Source organism: Bos javanicus, chromosome 4 (genome assembly GCF_032452875.1).
Source record: "Bos javanicus breed banteng chromosome 4, ARS-OSU_banteng_1.0, whole genome shotgun sequence".
In the NCBI taxonomy this organism is placed as follows: Eukaryota; Metazoa; Chordata; class Mammalia; order Artiodactyla; family Bovidae; genus Bos; species Bos javanicus.
Window position 1 is genome coordinate 110,051,983 of NC_083871.1, and position 16,954 is coordinate 110,068,936.

Consider the following 16,954-nt stretch of genomic DNA (forward strand, 5'->3'; position numbering starts at 1 on the left):
ACAAGAATACTGGAGTGGATTGCTATTCCCTTCTCCAGGGGATCTTCCCAACCCAGGGATAGAACACACATCTCCCACATTGCAGGCAGAGCCACAGATTCTTTACCATCTGAGCCACCAGGGAAGCCCCCAAACAGCTTTACACACTATTATATTTTGTTACAAGAATAAATTCAGATGTTAAATATATGATAAATCACTTAATCTTTCTGATCTTCTCTCCACAATGTAACTAGTATCACTTTGCACATCTGTCAAATAGTTTTGTATGTATAGAGACAATGTAAATTAGATTTCCTTTGGCTTAGGTCATTCTTTATTCAAATCATTACATTAACATAAGATGTAAATAATTTAAATGATAAATATTTAAAACAAAATTCATGGTAATAAGAAGTATAGACCAAGACCTTTGTTACTATGTGCTCTTCTTAATCTATACATCTTTATTCACATCACAGTGGGCAAAAGGGTTCAACTTCTGACCAGTTCTAGCTGATTGTAAGTGGTGACCTACACTGTTTTAAAGGAGCATCTCAAATTTTATCTATATTTCTGACATGGATGCAGGAGAGAGAGGTATTGAACAAATAAATGTGTATATTCCATCACTGAGTTCTTCCTCAGAATATTTGCCATTTGTCTTATTTCTGGGTTTCTCTGGTGGCTCAAATCATAAAGAATCTGCCAGCAATGAAGGAGACCTGAGTTCAATCCCTAGGGTGGGAAGATCCTCTAGAGGAAGGCATGGCAACCCACACCAGTATTTTTACCTGGAGAATCCCCATGAACAGAAGAGTTGGCAGGCTGCAGTCTGTCCATGGGGTTGCAAAGAGTCAGACACGACTGAGTAAGTACAGTACAGTCTTATTTCTTAATTTATCAGAGTTCAGGCAGAAATGGTTCCTATGAAACTCCTCTCATACAACTTATCAACCCATTTTTGCTCACCAACACCCACAAGTTGCTCTCTCAATCTCTCTGAGAGAGATCACTTGTGCTATCTGTGTTTTCATTCTGTGGGTTTAACCCTAAGGAGACCTTTAAAAGTGGAGACATATAATAGTTTTATATTGAAACTCAACTTCATACTGATCTGTCTCCATCACTTTATAACTTAGACTCTGAAATGAACTCTTAAAATTACTTTCTTCTTATCTGAACAATCTGGCACACTAAATGGCTCTAAATAATTAATTTTGAAAAGGAAAGTGCAGATAGTGAGCACACAGGAGTTCACAGGCAGAGCTACAGCCTGGTCCCTGATAGAGAAAGATCTAATGAATTAAGCTGACGTTCCCTCCCTCTGCATCTGAATCCTTCCCAACCCTGCTCCCTTCTAGCAAGTTCTTCATGGAGCCAGTCTCTGTCTTGCTCTCTCTCTCTCTCTCTCTTTCTCCCCCTGCTCTCTTTCTCTCTAGGTATCTTCACTTTCAGTAAAATCATAATCATTCATATTTCCTTTGATCTCCACTGATCTCAGTGTTTGTGTATATTAGGTAACATATACAAATACAGTGTGTGTTGTTGTTTTTCAGTTGCCCAGTCCTGCCTGACTCTTGGTGACCCATGGACTGCAGCATGCCAGGCCTTCCTGTGTGTGTATTAGTTAATATGCATTAGGCAAAATGTGTGCATATATTCTAACATACATAACAGAAATTCCATATAATTTGCTTGATTTACTAAGCAATTCTCAATTTGAAATTCTTAGGGGAGGAATTTTTTTTAATTTGTGTTTTGTTGCTGATAGGAAGCGAAGCTTTGTGTGTTTGGTTCTCAGTATTTCAGACCCCACCTGAACTCCAACAATATACTTAAACAAACTTAATAGTTAATTCTTAAAATAACACCAAGAAGAAAATGTCCATGAGTATGTGTGTGTATGTGCGTCTTCAGTTCAGTTCAGTCTCTCAGTTGTGTCTGACTCTTTGCGACCCCATGAATCGCAGCACACCAGGCCTCCCTGTCCATCACTAACTGCTGGAGTTCACTCAAACTCACATCCATTGAGTTGGTGATGCCATCCAGCCATCTTATCCCCTGTCATCCCCTTCTCCTCCTGCCCTCAATCTTTCCCAGCATCAGTGTCTTTTCAAATGAGTCAGCTCTTCACATCAGGTGGCCAGAGTGTGTCTGGCTATATATTTAAAGGGGTTATTTTCCATACACAGTGGAAGAAGATAGAGCTGAATCGATACAGGCAGGAAGAGAAATAAACAAAGCTGCTTGCAGGTGAGCATTACAGGAGGGGCAGGTTTGGACCTTCTTCTTTCCAATCAGAAAAGAACACCTCAGCAGCCTTGTTGAGCTAAGATAATCATTATGCCTTCAATTTCTTTTAATAAGCTGCTGTTTATTTTGACTTGATAATAATAGAAGATTCAAAGGTGTTAACAATGATATCAAGATTATCTGACCTTTCTTTGTCTATTTCCCTTTCATCCTCTAATTACTTCGTCCCTCCTTACTGACCTATCTTCAGTTCAAAATATGTTCTTTGGTAATTTGGCTAACTTCATATTTCACATTTCCTCCTCTAGAAGAAATATTAATAGCTCTGTCCCTTAAAGCAAAATGTGTGATGACATTTTAAAAATGCAAAAGTCCAGCAAAGAATTAAATGTTTGGAAAAGATAACTCTTTCTTTGGTAATTGCTCCCAAACTGGAATGGAAGTAGATTTCCACTACCAAGCATACTGTTTTGATTTTCATCTGCAAGTGGGATTGACATTCAGGTAGTACACACCGTGAGAGCTGGACCAATTGTTTAAAAGCTGAAATACTTTCATATTTGTTGATAAATTCAAATCTCCTGTGGTCCCTGCCATCTTGCAGCACTGCCGCTTCCTCAGTATATCCCAGACCTCTCTTTAATCAGACTGGGTTCCCAGGTAGTACTAGTGGTAAAGAACCCACCTGCCAATGCAGGAGATATAAGAGAAACCTGTTATATACCTGGGTCAGGAAGATCCCCTGGAGAAGGGTGTGACAACTCACTCTAGTATTCTTGCCTGGAGAATCCCATGGATGGAAGAGCCTGGTAGGCTACAGTCCATGGGGTCACACAGAGTCAGACATGACTGAAGCAACATGGCATGCATGCACATGCTTTAATCAATCATCAAGAAAATTGTAGAGAACTGTCTCCAGGAAGCCACTGGGTTTTACCAGCTGGAATGCATCCTACTTAGTTACTGGGCTTCTCAGGTAGCTCAGTGGTAAAAAATCCACCTGTCAATGCAAGTTCGATCCTTGGGTTGGGAAGATCCCCTGGAGAATAAAATGACAACCCACTCCAGTATTCTTGCCTGGGAAATCCCATGGACAGAGAAGCCTGGTGGGCTACAATCCATGGAGATGTAAAAACAACAACAAACAGTTAAATAATCCAAACATGAGTCAGTTCATGAAATCTGGCCACTTAACTCCTTCAGTCTATGTGCCACACATAGGATTTAGATTTTATTCTCCTTATGCCATTGCATTATTACCTAAATTATTCAAAGCAGTAATTCTTTGATTAATTATAGCATCAGTGGATTTTGAAATTAAAGACAACCTTGATTGGAAAAAATAAATCATCCTCTGTCACAGGATGGAATATTAGGCCATATCTAATAAGGGCCACTGTGTCTGCAGATATTTCTCTCTTTCTTTCTGACTTCACACAACCCATCATCACTCAGCCTGCTCTCCTGAGATCCTATCCATTTAGGAGGGGAAAAAATATTCTGAAATGAAAATACTATCAGAAACAAAGACATATGAGAAAATCTAGCCTAAAGCCGATCTTCTTTCATTATAAAATCCAATTAAAACACCTAGGAAGGAGGATCAAGATTATAGAGTTAGAGGATGTGGAGTTCACCTTCCCCTACAAATGTGGGACACATGGAACAATTCTCATAGAAAACTAACTGGGAATGGGCAGAGAACTCCTGCTCATAACAAGGCTGCAAGAAAGTTTGCACACAATGGGGTAAGACAGGAAACAGAGCATCAGGTCAGGACTTGTACCCATGGAAGGGAAGGAAGAGGAAGATTGCTCAGGCAGAAACTTTCCCTGGTGAGTGAGCTGGTTGAGCCACAGACTAGGTGTCCCAGTCCTGGGGCCCTATGCAGAGGGGACAGACCTCCCTGGCTGCATGGAGAACCCCTAGAAAGATGCAGGGCTGGGGAAACCTAGACTCCCCTCATGAGGAGTGTACATGTACTGCTTACCAACAGACAAGATAGAAAGAGGTGTTCCCTAGAGGCTGGCACCTTGTCATCCTCCCCAATCCAAAATGTCTAAACACTCCAACCCCACTCACTTCACATTTCAGCTTGGCCCTGGATCTGGGGAAGCCAGAAACTGGGGGAAGATTTTGCCTAGCAATCTGGGAGTCTGGGTTGTGGTCCAGGTTGAGGGGAAGTGGCCATCATTGGCATTTAATCAAACAGCATCCAAGAAGCAGCCCAGACCTCTGATGGCAGCACAGTCACTCAAACCCCCACCAACATACTACAATCCCCACTCCCAGCCAAGCTGGTCCTGCCCACACCATGCTACAACCTTGCATAGGTCTGGAACAACCACGAGATATGAAAAGACATGAACCTGGGCCATGTCTGAGTAGAGCCTCAGACAGCTAAACAGGCAGCACATGTGAACCCTGTAAGCACACAAGAAAACACTCAAAAGTAAAAGAGCCAAATTGAGCCCAGCCTTCAAGGTTTCTGTTTCAGCAACTTGGGAGCAGACCCTGCCATGACAGGGCAGCTGAAGACTGTGCCTCAGCAGAGAGAAAGCCCCAACTCACACCCAGCAGAGGCTGTAGATCCTCCAACACCAGCCACAACCACTATCAAGGTGATAGCAGTCAGCACACCCTGAAGGAAAACTTGGCTGGTGTCCACATCACATCCAGCCTTCACACTAAAGACATTTGACACACACAGTCTACATAGAAATGCTCCTACATTTAAAAAAAAAACACTCATGAAGACCACAATGGATAACTGTTTCACCTAAATTCACAGAGACAGAGAAATTAAGTAAAATGAAAAGGCAGAGCTACTATTCTCAACTGAAAGAGCAAGAAAAAAAACCCTGAAAATATAATGAAACAAATACAGTCTACCAGACACTGAGGATTCATTTCGATGTTTGGCAAGACCAATACAATGTTGTAAAGTTTAAAAATAAAATTAAAAAAATATATATTAAAAAAAGAAAAAAAAAGTTTGTAATAAAAATAAATACTGAATTGAGAAAGAGAATTGATCTAAACACAAAAAAATTTAACAGAAAACTAGAAATAATAAAGAAGGCCCAAATAAAAATGGATATTCAATTTCTGAGATAAAAAACACTCCAGGAGCAATAAATAGCCAGCTAAATGACACAGGGGGTGCCTAAGGGATCTTGAAGATAGAATAATGAAAATCACCCAATTAGAGCAGTAGACGGCAAGACAAAATTTTTAAATAAAAGCAACATACAAGTTTTATGGGAGTAATATAAGGTGTTCAGTTCAGTTCAGTCAATCAGTCGTGTCCGACTTTTTGCAACCCCATGAATCGCAGCACGCCAGGCCTCCCTGTCCATCACCAACTCGCGGAGTTCACTCAGACTCATGTCCATCAAGTCAGTGATGCCATCCAGCCATCTCATCCTCTGTCATCCCCTTCTCCTCCTGCCCCCAATCTCTCCCAGCATCAGAGTCTTTTCCAATGAGTCAACTCTTCGTATGAGGTGGCCAAAGTACTGGAGTTTCAGCTTTAGCATCAGTCCTTCCAATGAACACCCAGGACTGATCTCCTTTAGGAGGGACTGGTTGGATCTCCTTGCAGTCCAAGGGACTCTCAAGAGTCTTCTCCAACACCACAGTTCAAAAGCATCAATTCTTCAATGGTGTGCCAACATATATATTCTAGGGTTTCCGGAAAAGGAGAAGGGGCTTTCCTGATAGCTCAGTTGGTAAAGAATCCGCCTGCAAAGCAGGAGACCCTGGTTCAATTCCTGGGTTGGGAAGATCCCCTAGAGAAGGGATCAGCTACCCACTCCAGTATTCTTGGGCTTCCCTTATGGCTTAGCTGGTAAAGAATCCTCCCACAATGTGAGAGACCTCAGTTCAATCCTTGGGTTGGGAAGATCCCCTGGAGAAGGGAATGGCTACCCACTCCAGTATTCTGGCTTAGAGAATTCCATGGACTGTACAGTCAGTCCATGGGGTAGCAAAGAGTTGGGCACAACTGAGTGATGTTCACTGAGAAGAGAGGTCAAAAACATATTTTAAGAAATTATAGTTGAATACCTCCCAAACCTAAGGAAAGTAACAGATATTCAGGTACAGGATCACAGAGGGTCCCCCAAAATATGAAACCAAACAGACTCACACGAATACACATCATAATTAAAATGACAGACATTAAAGATGAAGACAGAATTCCAAAGGCAGCAAGAGAAAAATAGTCAGTTAAAAGAGAAGTCACAAAAGAATATCAGCTGATTTCTCTGCAGAAATATTGCAGGCCAGAAGGGATTGACATAATATACTCAAAGTCCTGAAAGGGAAAGTTCTGCAACCTAAAATACTCTATCCTGCAATCATTTACAATAAAAGGAGAAATAAAGAACTTTTCAGATAAGCAAAGACTAAAAGAATTCATCAATACTAGTCTTATCTTAAGCCTAAAAGAAATGTTAAAAGGTCTTCTCTAAATGGGAAAGAACTAAGATTTTATGCTGCTGCTGCTAAGTCGCTTCAGTCATGTCTGACTCTGTGTGACTCCATAGACGGCAGCCCACCAGGCTCCCCCATCCCTGGGATTCTCCAGGCAAGAACACTGGAGTGGGTTGCCATTTCCTTCTCCAATGCATGAAAGTGAAAAGTGAAAGTGAAGTCTCTCAGTCGTGTCCGACTCTGTGTGACCCCATGGACTGCAGCCTACCAGGCTCCTCCGTCCATGGGATTTTCCAGGCAAGAGGACTGGAGTGGGGTGCCATTGCCTTCTCCAAGATTTTATAGGAAAGGCAAATATACAGTAAGGATTGAAGATCTCTTAAATAAGCCAGTAGGCGGGTTAAAAATTAAAAAAAAAAAAAAGTTATAAAAGCAACTATAATTACAATAAAATTGTAAAGGGATAAAGATGAAGATGTAAAACATGTTATCAAAATGTTATTCATGGGATGCAAGGATGATTCAACACACACCAATCAATCAACATAATACACTACATTAACAAAATGGGGAAAAACTCATGATCATCTCAATAGAGATTAAAAATATAAATCCTTTAGAATGTGCTTGAACTTAAATAATAATCAGTTTAAAGAAATAGATATAAATAAATAAAGGAAATAGATATAATAATGGGTCAATATATATGAACCCCAAAGTGAAAATGAAAGTCACTCAGTCATGTCTGACTCTTTGAGGCCTCATGGACTATATAGTCCATGGAATTCTCCAGGCCAGAATACTGGAGTGGGTAGGCTTTCCCTTCTCCAGGGGATCTTCCCGACCCAGGAATTGAACCAGGGTCTCCTGCATTGCAGGAGGATTATTTACCAACTAAACTATGAGGGAAACCCTTATGAACCCCATGGTAACCACAAATCAAAAACATAGATACACACAAAAAAAGAAAGAAACTCAAGCATACTAAAAAATAAAATCATCAAACCATAAAAGAGAAACAAAATAAAGAAATGAACAAAGAACCTCAAAAACAATTAGAAGATAAGGAATAAAATGGCAATAAGTATTAATACATACTTAGCAATAATTACTCTAAATGTCAACAGACTAAATGTGCTAGTCAAACACAGAGTAACTGACTGGATTAAAAAATTAGATTCTTCCTAAATGTCCATCAACAGAGGAATAGATAAAGATGGGATACTACTCACCCATAAAAATTAATGAAATAATGCCATTTTCAAAGCTGTGGATGGACCTAGAGACTGTCATACTGAGTGAAAGAAGTCAGAAAGAGAAAAACAAATATCATATATTAACACATACATGTGGAATCTAAAAAAATGGTATTGATTAACTTATTTGCAAAGCAGAAATAGAGACATGCACCTAGAGAATAAAATGTATGAAGAATGGCATTAAAACATGTATAATATCATATAAGAAACGAATGACCAGTCCAGGTTTGATGCAGGATACAGGAAGCTTGGGGCTGGTGCACTGGGATGACCCAGAGGGATGGTATGGGGAGGGAGATGAGAGGGGAATTCAGGATGGGGAACACGTGTACACCCGTGGCGGATGCATGTTGATGTATGGCAAAACCAATACAATATTGTAAAGTAAAAAAAAAATTAAATTAAATTAAAAAAAATATGAGGCCAATAAAAAAAAGAATTAATTAGAAGGATCCTACTCCATGATTAAGTGGGATTTATTCATGGGATGCAAGGATGATTCAACACACACCAATCAATCAACATAATACACTACATTAACAAAATGGGGAAAAACTCATGATCATCTCAATAGATGAAGGAAAGGACTTGGCAATATTCAACAATCTTTCATGGCAAAAACTCTCAGCAAATTGGGTATAGAAGGATTGTACCTCAACACAATAATGGAATATATGAAAAGATCACAGCAAACATATTACTCAACAGTGAAAAACTGAAAGCTTTGGCTCTAATATCAGGAAGAAGGCAAAAATGCCCACACCCACCACGTTTATTCAACATAGCACTGAAAGTCCAAGCCAGAGGACTTAAGGCAAGACGAAGAAATAAAATGCATTAAAGTCAGAAAGGAAGAAGTCAAATTACCTCCATTTGCAGATGACATGATCATATATGTAGAAAATTCTAAAGTTTCAAAAACAGCAGTGACAACAGCAACAGAAACCATTAGAATTCATAAATGAATTTAGTAAAGTTGTAGGACCTAAAATCAGCATATAGAAGTCATTATATAAAAGCAATGAACTATCCCAAAAAGGATATTAAGAAAAAAATACCATTCTGAATATAAAGAATAAAATGCTGTGTTATGCTGCACTTAAAAAAAAAAATGTATGAATACCAAGGGGGAAGAGGATGGGTGGACTGGATTGGGAGATTGTAACTGACACATATACACTACCATGTATAAAGCAAATAACTAATGAGAACTGACTCCATAGCACAGAGAACTCTACTCAATGTCTTCTGGTGATCTCAATGGGAAGGAAATCTAAAAAAGAGGGGATATATGTATGCATATGATTTTGCTGTGGTGCAGAAACTGGCACAACATTATAAACCAACTATACTCCAGTAAAAATTTTTGAAGGAAAAGTAAGACCCTTCAATATGCTGCCTACAAGAAACTCACTTCAGGGCAAAAGACACACACAGACTGAAAGTGAAAGGATAGATAAAAGATAGTTTGTGCTAACAGAAATGACAAGAAATCAACAGTAGTAATGCTTAGATAAAACAGACTTTAAAACAAAGGCTATAACAAAAGACAAAGGGCATTATCATTATATAACAATAAAGGAATCAATATAAGAACAGGATATTACACTCATTAACATACAGACCCATATAAGAGCCTCTAAATATACAAAGCAAATTACTAACAAACATAAAGGGAAAAACACAGTAATACTATGAGAGTAGGGGACTTTAACACTCTACTAACATCAATGAATGGATCATCTAGACAGAAAACCAATAAGGTAACAGAGGTGCTAAATGACACAATAAACTAGTTAGACTTAATCAATATCTACAGGACACTATATCCAAAAAAAGGCAGAATATACTGTCTTTTAAAGTGTGCTTGGGATATTCTCCAGGATAGATCACTTATAAGGTCACATAAAAAGCCTCAACAAATTTAAACATTTATATCAGATATATTTTCCAACAACAGTGTGAAACTAGAAATCAACTACTGAAATAAAAATGGGAAAACAGACTAAAATTATGCTACTAAAACCCAGTGAGTCAATAATGCAATCAAAGAGGAGATCAGAAAATACATCAAGAAAAATGAAAATACAACTGTCTAAAATAAATGAGATGTAGTGAAAGTGATTCTAAGAGGGAAGTTCATAGTGATACACACCTTGCTCAAGAAATGAGGAGAGTACCTCATAAACCTAACCTATCACCTAAAACAATTAGGAAAATGAGAATAGACAAGATCCAAAGTCAGCAGAAGGAAGGACATAATAAAGATTGTAAAGGAAATAAAATAGAGATCTAAAAACAGTAGAAAATATCAATTATTTTCAATTAATTAATTTCAATTAATTTTCAATTAATCCAAGAGCTTTTTGAAAAGATACACAAAGTTGATAAACTTTAGCCAGGCTCAACAAGAAGAAAAGAGAGAGGATTCAAATAAAATAAAATAAGAAATGAAAGAGAATAAATAACAAGACTCAAATATAAATACTAAAACTATGAACCTTCCAGAAAAGAACATAGGCAGAATGCTCCTTAACATAAATCATAACAATATGTTATTGCCTCAGTCTCTTAAGGAAAAAGAAATAAAAGCAAAAATAAATAAATGGAAGCTAAGTAAACTTACAAGCTTTTGCACGGCAATGGAAAATTTGAAAAGACAACTTGTGGAATGGGAGAAAACTTTTGCAAATGATGCAACTGACAAGGGGTTAATATCCAAAATACACAAACAGCTCACGCAATTCAATAACAACAACAACAAAACCCACCAAATAGTCCAATTAGTAACTGAAGACTTCAATAGACATTGTTCCAAAGAAGGCATAAAAATGGCCAACAAGCACATGAAAGAATGCTCACCATTGCTAACTGTTAAGAGAAATGCAAATCAAAATCATAATGAAGTATCACATCACATTGGTCAGAATGGCCATCATCAAAAAGTCTATAAACAATAAATGTTAGAGAGGATGTGGAGAAAATGGAACCCTTGTAAATTGGTGAAAGGAATGTAAATTGATGTAGTTACTATGGAAAATAGTATGATAGTGCCTTAAAAAATTGCAAATAGGACTACCATATAATCCAACAATTTCACTCCTTGGTAGACATCTGGAAAAAAATGAAAACACTAACTTGAAAAGACACAGGCACTACAATGTTCATGCTGCTGCTGCTAAGTTGCTTCAGTCGTGTCCGACTCTGTGCGACCCCATAGACACCAGCCCACCAGGCTCCCCTGTCCCTGGGATTCTCCAGGCAAGAACACTGGAGTGGGTTGCCATTTCCTTCTCCAATGTTCATAGCAGGACTATTTATAAGAGCCCAGACTTGGCCGAAATCCAAGTGCCAATCAACACATGATTGGATTAAGATATGGTATGCATATGTGCAGATACAAATACACATGCACACAATGGAATATTACTCAGCCATAAAAAAGAATGAAATACTGCCATTTGCAGCAATGTACATAGACCTAGAGAATAATTTTGCTTAGTGAAAAGTCAAATAGATAATGACATGTACTATATGATATAATTTATATATAAATTAAAAAATAATGCAAATGAATATACATATACAAAACAGAAACAGATTAACAGATCTATAAAATGAACTTGTGGACACCAAAGAGGCTGCTACTGCTAAGTCGCTTCAGTCGTGTCCAACCCTGTGCGACCCCATAGACGGCAGCCCACCAGGCTCCCCGTCCCTGGGATTCTCCAGGCAAGAACACTGGAGTGGGTTGCCATTTCCTTCTTCAATGCAGGAAAGTGAAAAGTGAAAGGGAAGTCACTCAGTCTTGTCCAACTCTTAGAGACTCCATGGACTGCAGCCTACCAGGCTCCTCCATCCATGGGATTTTCCAGGCAAGAGTACTGGAGTGGGGTGCCATTGCCTTCTCCGTCACCAAAGAGGGGGAGGGACCAATTATGGAAATGGAATTAAATGATACAAACTACTATGTATAAAATAGCTCAGTAACAAGGATATGGAGAAGGCAATGGCATTCCACTCCAGTACTCTTGCCTGGAAAATCCCATGGACGGAGGAGCTTGGGAGGCTGTGGTCCATGGGGTCACTAAGAGTCGGACAGGACTGAGCGACTTCACTTTCACTTTTCACTTTCATGCATTTGAGAAGGAAATGGCAACCCACTCCAGTGTTCTTGCCTGGATAATCCCAGGGACAGCGGAGCCTGGTGGGCTGCGGACTCTGGGGTCGCACAGAGTCGGACACGACTGAAGTGACTTGGCCACAACGAGGATATACTGTATAACAAAATTATAGCCTTTATCTTATAATAACCTATAATAGAATTAATATTTTATAAAAATATTGACCACTATGCCATATACTTGAAACTAACACATTATTGTACATAACTATACTTCAATGAAAAATATGAAACCCTATGTAAGGTAATCAAAATAAGTTTAATTTTAAAAAAGAAGTTTTGAGGAACATTGGTTCAAATCCCTTTTAAATTGGTATTTCAGGTTGTTTTATCCGTGTGGTGTTTATAACATAAAGACAGTATAACATTTTTGGGGATACACACATATTTTTGGCTCAATAATAAATTTTAAAAAATAATAATAATTTTAATATGAACCAAGAAATCACTTGAGACAAGGAGATTTAGTTAATCATGCACATGCTGAGAGATTTGGAAGAAATTTACTGATGTCTGCAATTTAGTTTGAAGTGCACCAAAAATAAGATGGCTTTGAAATGGGAGATAGAAATGGAATAATGTTTCCTTGATAAAATATTTATAGGAAAATGCTAATTTTGGAATCTAGGTGATGACTGTCAGCTCATTGTAAAAGTTTTCCAACTTTGCTAGAGGTGTAAAGATTTTTTCATAATAAAAAAATTAGAGGAAAATATATTGTCTATACTAGGTATCAGTGCTTCTTGAACTCATTTCATATTTTCTACCCATGGGGCTGATACAGAAAGATGGGGGTGGGGTCACTCTAGCTGTGTTAAAACATTTTCTCTGTGCCCTTACATAATAGAAATTAGGAAAAAGATCAGGCCCAGAGGAAATAGACTTATCCAAACCTGAGCCCGGTATAATTTATTTTATATATATATATCTATCTTACAATAGGAGCCAGTCGAGTTGACTGTTGATATTATAAATGACAAGAATTTAGGGGATTAAAAAAAAAAGAATTTAGGGGATTAGTATTTTAGCCATTTGTTCACATGATTAAGAATGAATATTCAGTTCAATTCAGTTCAGTCACTCAGTCATGTCTGACTCTTTGTGACCCTACGGACTGCAGCATGCCAGGCCTCCCTGTCCACCACCAACTCCTGGAGTTTACTCAAACTCATGTCCATTGAGTCAGTGATGCCATCCAACCATCTCATACTCTGTTGTCCCCTTCTCCCCCCACGTTCAATCTTTCCCAGCATAGGGGTCTTTTTAAAAGAGTCAGTTCTTCACATCAGGCCAAAGTATTGGAGTTATATTAAGGGCATGCAGAAAGACATATTTGTGCTCAATGATTATGATTCTTTAATGAAAGAAAAACGAAACATAGAAATCCTGACAATTAAGTGAAAGACAATGTTTTCCCATTTTTGTAGTGTATTTGGAAATTTGTTAAATTTTTATTGGAAATTTGAAAAAATTATCAGTTAACCATATCTAACTAAATACACAAGGTTTTTTGGCTTGTTTTTTTTATTTGAATAATCTCCAGGGAAACATTAGAAAATTTATGCTTTCATCTTTATGGTTCCTGAATCATTATGATGTAATTAAAAGCCAAATGAATGAATAAGACTCTAAACATTATAAACTCACAAATCCTAGAGATTGTTTATGAGCCAAAGAGTTGAGTAAGATTTTACTATAGAATTTGAGATAAAATATACATCTCCTCACTTTTTTTTTTACCATGACCTAAATTCAAGACTCAAATAATATTTACTCAGCTACTCATCCTTGCTAATTTTCACATCTCCTTTTCAATATTTTTTACAAAATTCTCTACAGAACTTGCTAAAACTCTCTTTGCATTAGAAATTAAAAAAAAAAAAAAAGTCCACACTGTAGCTTTGGGAACAATGCTCCTTCTACACCCTGATCTTTACTGAAATCAAATTCTTACTCAAGGACTGCCTTATTGGAAGTTGCAAGGAGCTAGTTGCTCTATACATCATGAAAGTGAAAGTGAAAGTCACTCAGTCATGTCTGACTCTTTGCAACCCCATCGACTACACAATCCGTGGAATTCTTCAGGCCAGAATACTGGAGTGGGTAGCCATTCCCTTCTCCAAGGGACCTTCTCAACCCACGGATCGAACCCAGGTCTCCCACATCGCAGGTGGATTCTTTACCAGCTGAGCCACAAGGGAAGCCCAAGAATACTGGATTAGGTACCCTATCCCTTCTCCAGGGGATCTTCCTGACCCAGGAATCGAACCCAGGTCTCCTGCATTACAGGGGGATTCTTACCAACAGAGCCACAAAGGGAAGCCCTACACATCATAGAATTTGGGAGAAAGGACACTGATATTCTTCTAGGAACCTTGACCATTACACACTTACTTTTATGCCCAAGTCTTTCTCTCTGTGTGTTCTCCCATATCCACTCTAATAATTAAAAGCCTTTCTGGTCACTTCCTCTCAGACACTGATTATCCGTTTCACTGAAGTCCTCTCAGTGCATGGCTGCATACCACCCTGAACAGCTTCAGCACCCTGTGATCAACCAAACACATAGCTCTGAGTCAAATCTTTTCTTGGTGCTGTTGGTTTTAGTTGCTAAGTCCAGCCTGACTCTTACAACACCATGGACTGTAGTTCAAGCTCTTTGACCAGTGCTCACTTCAGCTACAAGCTCTAATTAGCAGAACTCAGATCTTGTCCTTTCCCTAAACTGTAGCAACTTTGAATCTCAATTTCCATCATAGAAATCTCACTCTCTTACACTTTCTCTCATGCTGTTGAGAAATGCAGACCCTTTTCTACCAAACACTACTTCTCTCTACAATTCTAGGCTCTTACACATCCTAGAACCTATTGTTCAGGGGGTTCATGGTCCATCATTTTCAACCACTTATTGTCAGCACCTTCAATGCCTAGATCCATTTTCCTTCCATTGTCCTTACCTTATAAATCCCCAACTTTGGATTAATCTACCCAGATTCCCTCTCTGCTCCTAATAACTAGCTACTCACTATGGCTGAATAAGAGAACACCATCAGTCAAGAACTAGGGCCAATCCACAGTCATGGTCTCCAAGCTCAGCTGGGTCTTGGCACTACTATGATGCTATTTTACATGAACCTGGTCATATCCATTTTCACATGCCACATGACTAGCCAAACCTATAGTTCTGCATATCACTGTAGAGCCATGCTCCAAATTTTCTGAGAAAAATTAAGATTATGATTTTCCTAAATGTCCATTACCGTTTCCAAATGTTATCTATATTTCTGTTCAGTTCAGTTCAGTCACTCAGTTGTGTCCAACTCTTTGCGACCCCATGAATCACAGCACACCAGGCCTTCCTGTCCATCACCAACTCCCGGAGTTCACGCAGACTCACATCCATTGAGTCAGTGATACCATCCAGCCATCTCATCCTCTGTCGTCCCCTTCTCCTCCTGCCCCCAATCCCTCCCAGCATCAGAGTCTTTTCCAATGAGTCAACTCTTCGCATCAGGTGGCCAAAGTACTGGAGTTTCAGCTTTAGCATCATTCCTTCCAAAGAAATCCCAGGGCTGATCTCCTTCAGAATGGACTGGTTGGAATCCTTGCAGTCCAAGGGACTCTCAAGAGTCTTCTCCAATGCCACAGTTCAAAAGCATCAATTCTTCAGCGCTCAGCTTTCTTCACAGTCCAACTCTCACATCCATACATGACCACTGGAAAAACCATAGTCTTGACTAGACAGACCTTTGTTGGCAAAGTAACGCCTCGGCTTTTCAATATGCTATCTCGGTTGGTCATAACTTTTCTTTCAAGGAGTAAATGTCTTTTAATTTCATGGCTGCAGTCACCATCTGCAGTGATTTTGGAGCCCCCCAAAAATAAAGTCTGACACTGTTTCCACTGTTTCCCCATCTATTTCCCATGAAGTGACAGGACCAGATGCCATGATCTTCATTTTCTGAATGTTGAATTTTAAGCCAACTTTTTCAGTCTCCTCTTTCACCTTCATCAAGAGGCTTTTTAGTTCCTCTTCACTTTCTGCTGTAAGGGTGGTATCATCTGCATATCTGAGGTTACTGATATTTCTCCCGGCAATCTTGATTCCAGCTTGTGCTTCTTCCAGCCCAGCATTTCTCATGATGTACTCTGCATATAAGTTAAATAAGTAGGATGACAATATGCAGCCTTGACATACTCCTTTTCCTATTTGGAACTAGTCTGTTGTTCCATGTCGTTATAACTGTTGCTTCCTGACCTGTATACAGGTTTTTCAAGAGGCAGGTCAGGTGGTCTGGCATTCCCATCTCTTTCAGAATTTTCCACAGTTTATTGTGATCCACACACTCAAAGGCTTTAGCATAATCAATAAAGCAGAAATAGATGTTTTTCTGGAACTCTCTTGCTTTTTTGATAATCCAGTAGATGTTCACAATTTGATCTGTGGTTCCTCTGCCTTTTCTAAAACCAGCTTGAACATCTGGAAGTTCATGGTTCACGTATTGCTGAAGTCTGGCTTGGAGAATTTTGAGCATTACTTTACTAGCATGTGAGATGAGTGCAACTGTGTGGTAGTTTGAGCATTCTTTGGCATTGCCTTTCTTTGGGATTGGAATGAAAACTGACCTTTTCCAGTCCTGAGGCCACTGCTGAGTTTTCCAAATTTGCTGGCATATTGAATGCAGCACTTTCATAGCATCATCTTTCAGGATTTGAAATAGTTCAACTGGAATTCCATCACCTCCACTAGCTCTGTTCGTAGTGATGGCTTCTAAGGCCCACTTGACTTCACATTCCAGGATGTCTGGCTCTAGGTGAGTGATCACACCATCATGATTAT